The sequence below is a fragment of the Eriocheir sinensis genome, chromosome 2 (genome assembly GCF_024679095.1).
Source record: "Eriocheir sinensis breed Jianghai 21 chromosome 2, ASM2467909v1, whole genome shotgun sequence".
Taxonomy (NCBI): domain Eukaryota; kingdom Metazoa; phylum Arthropoda; class Malacostraca; order Decapoda; family Varunidae; genus Eriocheir; species Eriocheir sinensis.
This window is the reverse complement of record NC_066510.1, coordinates 23,820,707-23,830,706: the sequence shown is the minus strand read 5'-3', so window position 1 is coordinate 23,830,706 and position 10,000 is coordinate 23,820,707. Positions and strand designations below refer to the sequence as shown.

Here is a 10,000-nt window from a genome sequence, read left to right as displayed (position 1 = left end):
CCTCCTCTCGAGCCTAACCAGCCTCTCCTTGCCGCAGGTTGCAGCCTTCCTCCCTCCTCGACTCCTCCTCACACCTCACACCTTTCCTTCCCACTACCAGTGTCCCTTTCATTTCCCTCCTCAGCCAGACTCAATTTTCACCCTTCCATTCCCCTCCCTCCCATGTACCTCACTAACCCTCATTTATGCCTCTCTTTCTCACCCTCTCCTCGGCATCCCCTCTTTGCCTCCTTTCCCTTCTCGTTCCCTGTCTCTTTCTCCCCTCCCTTATCCGTCCCTCCAGCTCTCCCTCAATCTCTCAACAGCATCCCTCGTCACCCTGTGGCACGCATACCTCGATCTCCTTTTAGATTCTGTCACCGTCTAATCGCAACCTTTCTTACCTCCCAGTCTCTTTTTATCTAATCTGCAGCTTTGCTATTTTATGTGCTAACCAATCTAAGGCAAACACAATAACAAGGTCACTATAGAGACATATTATTAACTGTCTTGATTACAAAACTCGTCACCCGTTTCCATGGTTTTTAATCCTATTGGAGGTGCGTCACACTTCCAGACACTGATTTAAAAGATCTGGAACGAGTAGTTTCCAAATCTATTTCGCTTTTGATAAGTATTATATAATGTTCTGAGTAATATTGATATAATAGCATATATCAAAAATTCAGTCGACCTATTTTGACATGACAAAAATAGGAATATGCTGCCATCAACGGAAGTACCGATGCTCACCACTGGCAAATCCTCTACTTCTCTTCCTCCGCCGCTGTGTCTGTGAGGCGGACGAGATCGAGGCAGCCCAAAGTCCATTACAAATACGGCCCAAAGGATTCGACTCGTTCATCAAGTCAAACTTTCGCCTGAGCAGGAGACAAATTTCTCCCCATAATTTTCCTTCATAACCAATTCCTCAAATCGCGGCCAATCTCGCGCCGTAAGCACCGCGGCATTAGTCACCCCGGCGGCCTCTCTTTACCAGTCCGCCATATAAATTGGAGACTTATTCAAACTCTTAGCGTGAGCCGTTCGGATGCGTTCACTCGCGCTCACTCTCCACGAGGCGCGAAGATAAATCCGGCCGAGCGAGAAAGTGCCGGAACGAACAGGGGCGAGAAACGAAGCGATAAAGAAAAGGATGAAACGTTATTGTAAAAGACAACCGAAATATAAGCAACAGCAAAGGAATATACGTGCACGGCCTCACAATACATTCTCTGCCTTGGCATAATGCAAGGCACGAATTGGTAATGCTTGAGAGCAACATTTCGCCGGAAGTAAGACATTTTTTTGAGGGAGGAGTCTTCTGTCTCATCTCAGGACTGGCTTGACGCTAAGAAATTTATACCACACTCCATAAGACAAGGATTCGACCCCTCCCTCCACCCCTGCGAGGTAAAGAAGACAGACCACGCCCAGAATTTTCCTACCGATAATACAATGAAGACAAACCACGCAGGCTCAGAAGTTTCCTAGTGATGACAGAAGCACCTCACCTTTTGGTCCAGTACAGATGAACACCTCAAGATCACCGATAACATACCTGAAAGAAGAAAAAATAACATGTAGTGAATGTGCTAATAAAGGCAATGCAGTGACACGTGGAGTAACAGTGATCAATTAATTATACAAAGACAAACATGTTCTACGGTGCAATTACAGGAATGCTGCATAATGTGATTCATTATCTCAGGCGACATATTAGAGATGGAGTGGTTAGGATGAGTCCTCCTTAAGTCACGCCGTGCTGAGGGGGAGGGGGGAGGGAAAAGGGGGAGTAACGCAAGGGAGTGAAGGAGAGATGAGGGGAGGATGGTGGAGAAGGGAGAAAGCGAAGGGAGAGATGAAGAATAGAAGATAATGGTGGGTTTTGCCCATGATTTTGGCATTGATGCTGGTCGTTCTTCACTGCCATTTTTTTCCATATAATTCTCTTCTTAATCCAACTTGCTCCTCCTCCTCCTCCTCCTCCTCCTCCTCCTCCTCCTCCTCCTCCTCCTCCTCCTCCTCCTCCTCTTCCTCCTCCTCCTCCTTCTCATTTCCTTACCAACACCTCATTCTCCTTCACCTTTTTCTCCTCTCCTTCCATCCCCTTTCCCCTTCTACTTCTCCTCCTCCTCCTCCTCCTTTTCATTTCCTCACCAACACCTCATTCTCCTTCGCCTTTTTCTCCTCTCCTTCCATCCCCTTTCCCCTCCTCCTCCTCCTCCTCCTCCTCCTCATCCTCCTCCTCCTCCTCCTCCTCCTCCTCCTCCTCCTCCTCCTCCTCCTCCTTTCCTTCTCCTCCTTTTCCTCCCCATGCTACTTCTCCTCCTCGTCCTCCTCCTCCTCGCCCCAACTCTTAAAATATGGAGGATGACCAAGGTCCCCAGCGTTACCAATTGTTTAACAGAAACAAGGGCTGCTGAATAGTTCACGGCGACCATAATAACTAGTGTTCAAATTAGTCCCAAACAACGGGTTATTTGCTGGCCTGCCGGTGACCCTCGGCCCACCGCCTCCACCCGGCATCCTGCAGGTTCCCACAAGGCGCCGGGTTTTCCCACACACCTGATTTCGTGCGACGCTTCTTGCGGGCGTTAAGTGGAATGAAGCTGTGAACGCTGAATGGGATGTGGTTATTTATGTGTCCTCTTAATTACCGGAAACTACAAAGCAGAGGCCATAGTGTAAATTCATTTTATTCGAATATGTTCATGGGGGACGGAACACATATTGTAGCTTAAACGTTATATTCCAGACTATTAGATATTCACACCACAAATTTCTAATAGGCCATATAACCCTCTTTCACTGTTTAAACGGTATATATACTGAAAAAGAGTGTGAGATGCATTTTCGTGGCTGTCTGTCGTTTCATATCTTAATTGAAAAAACATCTCGGGTAAAACTGTTGAGAAATCAAGGCTGTGGAATGTCAAAACTAGAATATAACTACAAAACATCAGTAAAGGCGAAGCAAATTTCCAATATAATATATCCGATTTCTCTCTCATCTTCCTTCTGCTTTTCACCGTCTCCTTTTCCCTTTTTGCCCTCGTCCCCTTCCCCTGCGACTTGTCTCTCATTTATCATTCCCAATTCCGACACGACGCTCCCACACGCTTCTTTGCTTCTTCATTTTTCTCCTCCGCGTCCTCCCTCGTCCCCTCCCTTTCTCAACTAGGCTTCCTTCTCCGCTCCAGACGAAATTATTCATCTTATTCTATTATCCAAAAACTGAGGAGTCGTGTTTTCCTGCTTCTGCCTTCCTCCATCCGTCCCTCCTTCCCTCCCTCCCTCCTCCGCCCTTCCCCTCCTGCTCCTCAGAATCACGCTAACTTTCCCGGGACAAAAGGAAACAAATGGAGTTTTCGTGATGTAGCGGCCCCGCGCTCTCTTGACACTTTTAGAGGCCATTACATTTTCCGTAACAATTTCCGGGCAACACAAGCAGTTTAACCCGTAGTCGATTACTTTTGCCGGGGGTGGTGGCGCGCGATCCCACGTACACACACACACACCTACACACACAAGCACACGCACACACATTTACGCTCCCTCTCCCCCTCTCTCTCTCTCTCTCTCTCTCTCTCTCTCTCTCTCTCTCTCTCTCTCTCTCTCTCTCTCTCTCTCTCTCTCTCTCTCTCTTCCCTGCGGACGACTCAGGTGCGGTGATCAGCCCGTCTCGGTGCGGCGTGACCCACTGCCAACGTCCACCGATATTACACACCATTTTTTACCTCTTCTTTTCGTACCTTAGCCAGTCAGTCAGTGCTAATGCTTCTTATTTGTGAGGGAGGCTGCAGCTGAAAAAAGATATCAAGAGGAACGTTTCCTTAAAAGAGGTATCCCCACGTGGTGCACACACATACACATACGCAAGAGGAGGGTATCAGGACGCCTCTCCTCCCGTAACTGACCCCTCTTTCAGCCACCTCTTTGGATTCTTTTTAGGAGCATCGAGTAGCGGGCTTTTTTATTATTGTTTCCTTTTTTTGTGCCCTTGATCTGTCTCCTTCCTGTAATAAAAAAAAAAAAGATAATAATATAAAGGAGCGAATCAACATGCTGCTAACGAGACCCCCACACAGTCAGCATTGACGCCCCCACCACCATAAGCCCCTAACTCGCTCTGCTACGAGTTTTGCTTGTCAGCCGTGATGATATAAGAAAATTCCAAGCGCAAGACATGTGTTAAATTTACAGCGAAATCAAAAACCTCTTACAGATGGCAAGTAGGCAAGACCAGCGACGGACACTGGAAATTGCGCCTCGTTGCGGGAAAGAGTACTTAGCGGGCGGCCGGGAGGGAAAAAACGCCGACAGTAAGTGGATTGAGGCGCCGTCACCTTAACTGAGTCCGCGCCGCCCACAGGATGGACGCGACGCTTTGCCAAGTTTTGACTCCTCGCTAATAGTTTGCAAAGCGCTACCATGCCCAGAGGAAAACACACACACACACACACACACACACACACACACACACACACACACACACACACACACACACACACACACACACACACACACACACACACACACACACACAAACCTTAACCATAATACTCGGAAAGTGAGTGTAGTATCAGTTTTATTGGTCAAAGTGCTCTGCAATATGACACAGACCAGGATGGACGCACCTTTCTCATTCAACACATTTCCCTATATGCATTTATACGAAGAAGGACAAGCCCGCAACACCATGCAAGAACGTGTAGCTGCTACAATAGTTTCCGCCGTGCACCGCCTCCCGCCCCCTCAGGCAGCGGGCGTTGTTACATGTTGCACCAGGCAGGAGAATGTTGAGAAGGCTTCCGTTAAACTTAGAACTGAGACGTTTTTTTCTTTAATAGACAACTGAGTATGGATAATATAGACGATTAAAGCCATTCCGATATCACTTACAGGTGTAACTATAATAGCATAGACACCTGAATGTGATTAATATAGAAAGCTAAGAAAATCAACAATACACAACACCGCAGGAGAAATAATATGTCTTAGTACACGTTATAGCCTCGACAGTTGAATGTAGTCAGGACAAAAGAGTCCAGCCATTCTGCAATATTTGTTTTTGAATATATGTGAAACAGTTAATTGAAAAAGGAAAAGGCTGACTCGGGTACACCTCACAATGTCAATTAATAAACAGATATCATCATAAATATGAATGTCATCTTTGTGGGTAAATCTAATAGCCGATTCTCCTTCCCCTGACAACCAGAACAACATTGGTAGTTTGAATTACAAAAACATGTAACTCCCTATACCTCACAGCATATATTAACGGACAGAAGCGAACGTCTATATGGCTGGTATCACCTTGTGGGTAAAACTAATATCCGGTTCTCCTCCCCCAGCCAAACCACACACTAGTCACGCTCCTCCAATATTCGGTCGTCTTGGGCGGCGAGAAGGATGGCGGCCGTGAGGGTGCACGAGGAGGCCTGTCTCGCCCCTGATAGCCGGTCAACACACGCCCCCACCGCCCTCAAGGAGCCTCCGAGGTGACTAGTGCATGGATCTAGAGACTGGCGCTGCAGACTATGTGGATGACCAAAACTGAGTGTGTGTGTGTGTGTGTGTGTGTGTGTGTGTGTGTGTGTGTGTGTGTGTGTGTGTTAACCCTTCGTTCCTATTTTCCATTCCAAAACTGTTTTACGGTCCTTAGCACTGATAAAATATGATAATGGATTTCGATCAGGCACTAAGCGATTCTACATGACAATGGACACAAACAGACCAACAAAGCACCTCAGGCCTGCTACGAATAATAAAGTCAGATGCCCTTTAAAGACGTATTAAAGCGGGTGTGCTGAGGGGGGCCGCACATGCCACCTACGTCACCTGCTTTAGGCTCAAAAATAGTCTTTATTCTACCTATAAACCGCGACCTGTGATTAAAGAACAATGCCAACGGCCGCCCTCAGTACCAGTGCTTCTTTCCGCTTGATTGCCTCGCGTTCACATTCATGAGTATTTCTTTATTGTTGCATCTTAGTTAACACAAAATTGTATACGATCTGTGTTCTCCTAAGTACTTTTTTTGCAAATTTCAGCCTTGCCTCGCCGAGCAAACGAAAATTTTATTAGTAGCTTTCAGCGAATAGCACTCGAGTTAAAAAGAAACACTGCCTTCTGTCCAACTATTCAGGTAGCTTTTTATTTCGCATCCCGAAACACACGTACTCGTAAAATTGCTCCTAAATGACCATCAAGTGCACGAAAAGTTACACTCCCGCAAACATTTCCAAGCTTATCAGTGTATAAAGTTCCTATTCAGCGTTACAGCTACATTTTTGCACACACTCCAGCCTCCCTGTGGACGGCGCATACCTTCCCTCCGCCCCATATCCGATCTACCTGCGTGTAAGCTGCCCAGTGCCCCGACGATAAAATAAAAGCGCATAGCTATGATGCACAAATGAACCTTCCCCTCCTGAGCCCGGCGTGTCTGTAGCGCCCCTCAAACATCTTGCTGCAGTACTCAAAAATACATATCCCGGCCAGTTTTACCTCTGCTCTGCAATGCGAATAGGGTAGCAGGCTTCCCCTACAGTACTTAGAATTCTCTGTGATAGTTTTGAAGTTCTCTATTTCTCTCTCTTCTCTCCGGTGTGATTACTCCCCTGGTTTATCTTGTCTCTCTTGCTGAAGTCTTAAGTCCCCCTCAACGCGCCAGTCGCCCAGCCTCACCCTTGCACGCAGGCTCCCTTCCCCCCTTCACCCCGCGCCCTCCGCCACTCTCGAGTCTGACGCGGCCTTCCTCAGTAGATCCTGGTAGAATACGAGAGGATGAGCACAGTTGTGTTCCATTAGGGCACCTCAGCAGCCTCATCGCTTCCTTTGTGTCGGAGATAATGAAGGCGATTCGAAAATGAATTAATATCTCGCGGTGTTGCTTACAGAAACTGCTTCTCCTTTGTAGCGGGGATGAGTAGATGGCTGCCCCCAAAATGGAGAAGCGTGCGCGGCGCCTGAGACGACGGGCGACTCTGGTTCTTAATGAAGGGCCCCCTTGGAGCCCCTTTTGTTCCCGTCCCCGCGCTGACGGAGGGAAGGTGCGCGGATGAGAAATTTATTGCTGCAGGTAATTCCGCTACCTGAAGGAAACCCGGCGGGCTAAGTAGTCTTGTTAACTTGAGCATTAAGTACACTGTAATGTGTATGAGGCGCTCCCCAGCGTACCGTCCTCAAGATACACTCGGGCCACCGTAGGCAGTGTTCAAGAAAACAAGGAATCCGGAGCTCGGTTGGCTTTGAGGATAATTAAAAAATTCAAAAAAGGAAAAACACAAAGGTATAACACATACTAATATCAACGTCGCTGTGTACTGATTATTGATGATGGTAACTTAGGATCGGAGCTGAGGGATTATGCACGCCATTCGCAGGAGTCCTTGGCGGGCTCGCCTGCATGTTTTGTATCGACTGAGGCAGAGCCACGTACCTTCCAGGCCCGCAGCTCCTCACTCGCCGACGCAGGCTTTGTCGTAATTAAAGGCGCCTCATAGTCCCTCCACCATTACCCATTTCCTCCTTAAACTCTAAGGCCCCTCCATCTAGATTTTCACTTACTACAAGGACACGGAGCTAAGGCCTGAATACTCTAAACCAGCGTCTCCAGGATCAATGCAGTGCTGTTCATACACGACACTGAAAGCCGCCTTCCGCCTTACAAACCGCGAGGGAATAATCAGGCAATATTTGAAGGCTTTGATGCAGCGCGTATCACCTGGATCAGTATTCACTCGAGGTCCTCCTTGGAGTGCGACGTGAGTGTCAGCGAGGCGGCGTCCCCAAGAAGGCCACGTAATGCAACACACTCCGCCAGCTTATCAAATCATCGCCGGCGAATTCAGCATTTGGGATTGATGAACGATATTGACAGATATTGGCCGGGAGACGGTGACTGGATATTAATTATGCGATATTCCGGAGTCCTGACCCCCCCCCCACTCTTTTCTAACAACATTTCAGTAGTATTGACAGGGTTAGGCTGCAGCGGATTGACACGTTTATATACTGGCACGTCAACTATTGTGATTAATCAGGGAGACGCGACGTACTCAATCCCCGGCGCGTTTTTCCGTCTGTCCAGCCGCACGCTGGTGTCAGCAGGGACACTTCAGCGACGGCCCTGACTAAGGCATCCCGGAATGATGAGTTATTTACCACCAGCGTTCGCACCCACGCCGGCACACGCAACACCTCAGCTAGCACGAAGTTCCTTTGCGATAAGCGTGATGACGTCAGAGACAGACAGGCGTACCAACCTGTGAAAGACAAAGTCGCCTGTATTGATGTTCTTCGACTCAGAAGGTGAGCCCAAGGCTGACAAAATGGCGGAAGATTACGCGGCCTTCTAAGACGCTGGTGAATATTTCATTAAATTTCAAATTCTGCGGCTGGCTATCCGGGTTTCATTACTTTTCTTTTCTTTTCATGTCAACACACAAATGCTATTGAAGAGATACATGACGAGCATAACAAGGAGGGAAGGCAGAGAGTCAACACAGGGAAAACTAATGTATGCTTTTGTGCGCCGGTGTTCAGGGGCTGAAGAAGGGAGGGAAGGAAGGCGGGAAGGAGGGTAGGGGGCGAGGGGATGTTTTCGGCCGAGTGAAGGTGTAAAGAGGACGGTACCGGCAGGTGTACGAGTAAGCAAGAGGGGCAGCGAGACGTGCCTGGCCGGGGTCCAACAAGCCTGGAGGGATTAATACAACGGCCAGCAATACCTCTCCTCTGTCCGTCTTGGAGCTAGGAAATTCTGTACATCTTCACAACTCTCTCTCTCTCTCTCTCTCTCTCTCTCTCTCTCTCTCTCTCTCTCTCTCTCTCTCTCTCTCTCTCTCTCTCTCTCTCTCTCTCTCAGATCTTCTCGAGTGAGAGAGAGAGAGAGAGAGAGAGAGAGAGAGAGAGAGAGAGAGAATAAATCGATGTGGAAGATGGATAAGTAAAAGGCCTCTATAACCTCTCCGTGTAGAGAGAGAAAGTGAAAGAAATCAATGCTGAAAGAAAACAGAAGAAAACGAGGGAAGGAAAGTTCACATAGAAAACGGAAATCCGGCAGAAAAGGAATCGTGATGAGGATGGAGAGGAGAAAAAAAATGGACGCAAATACAAACACGGAAAAGAGGAAACGGAAAAAAGAAGAACAAAAGAACAAAAAAACAAGCAGAACAAAAAACAAAACAAAAACAAAGATGAGAGGAATGAAGACAAACGTTAGGTAAGGGGAAGAAATGGATATAAGATGGAAAGAAAAGAAAGGGAAAAGGGGGAGGAAGGAAGGGAGGAGAAGGAATTAAAGAAAGAGGGCAAAAAAAGATTAATGAATGAAAAAATGAGACAAGAAGAAGAGGAAGAAAGAAATATGGAAGTACAGAAGAAAGAATGAAAAGAAGAAATGAATGAACGATGAATGATTGCGAAATGAAAAAAAGAGAAAATAAAAGAATATTCCGGAAAAAAGAAAGAAGGGAAAGAAAAATGGAAAAAGCGAAGAAAGAAAAGAAGGAAGGAAGGAAGGAAGGAAAGAAAGAACGAACGAACGAACGAAGGAAGGAGGATGGGAGGAAGAAAGGAATCAAGCAAGGAAGGAAGGAAGGCAAGAAGACGGGAAGAACAGATGCATGTAATTAGGACACATAAAAAAGGGCATAAGAAAACATGAAAGACGGGAAGAGAGGAAGGAAAGCAGGAAGGAAGGGATCACGAAGAGGAATGGATGGAATGAATGAAAGGATGAATGAGGCGATGAGGCAGGAACATGTTTGGAAGGAAAGAAGGAAGCGAGGCCGGATGGAAGGAGGAGAAACCCTAAAACATCAAGAAATAAAGCAAATCAACAAAACAACGCAATTAACCACTACCTACTAATCTAAGAAGACGGAAAGGAAAGATGCATTAAATTACGATAAAAGAAAGGGCGTAAGAAAACATGAAAAACGGAGAAGAAAGGAAGGAAGGAAGGAAATGAGTAGGGAGAAGAATGGACTGAATGAATGAAGGGACGAAT

The 10,000-nt window shown here is 47.0% G+C and overlaps 1 long non-coding RNA gene across 2 annotated transcripts in view; it reads left to right on the top strand.

Moving 5' to 3' along the window:
* The window catches only part of LOC127001534 (uncharacterized), a 97,694-nt gene that overhangs the window by 72,223 nt on the left and 15,471 nt on the right, over positions 1-10,000 (top strand). For both annotated transcript variants that reach the window (XR_007755332.1, XR_007755330.1), the window contains exon 4: positions 5,340-5,486. This is a non-coding gene — a long non-coding RNA (uncharacterized LOC127001534). The remainder of the gene's footprint in view (positions 1-5,339; positions 5,487-10,000) is intronic.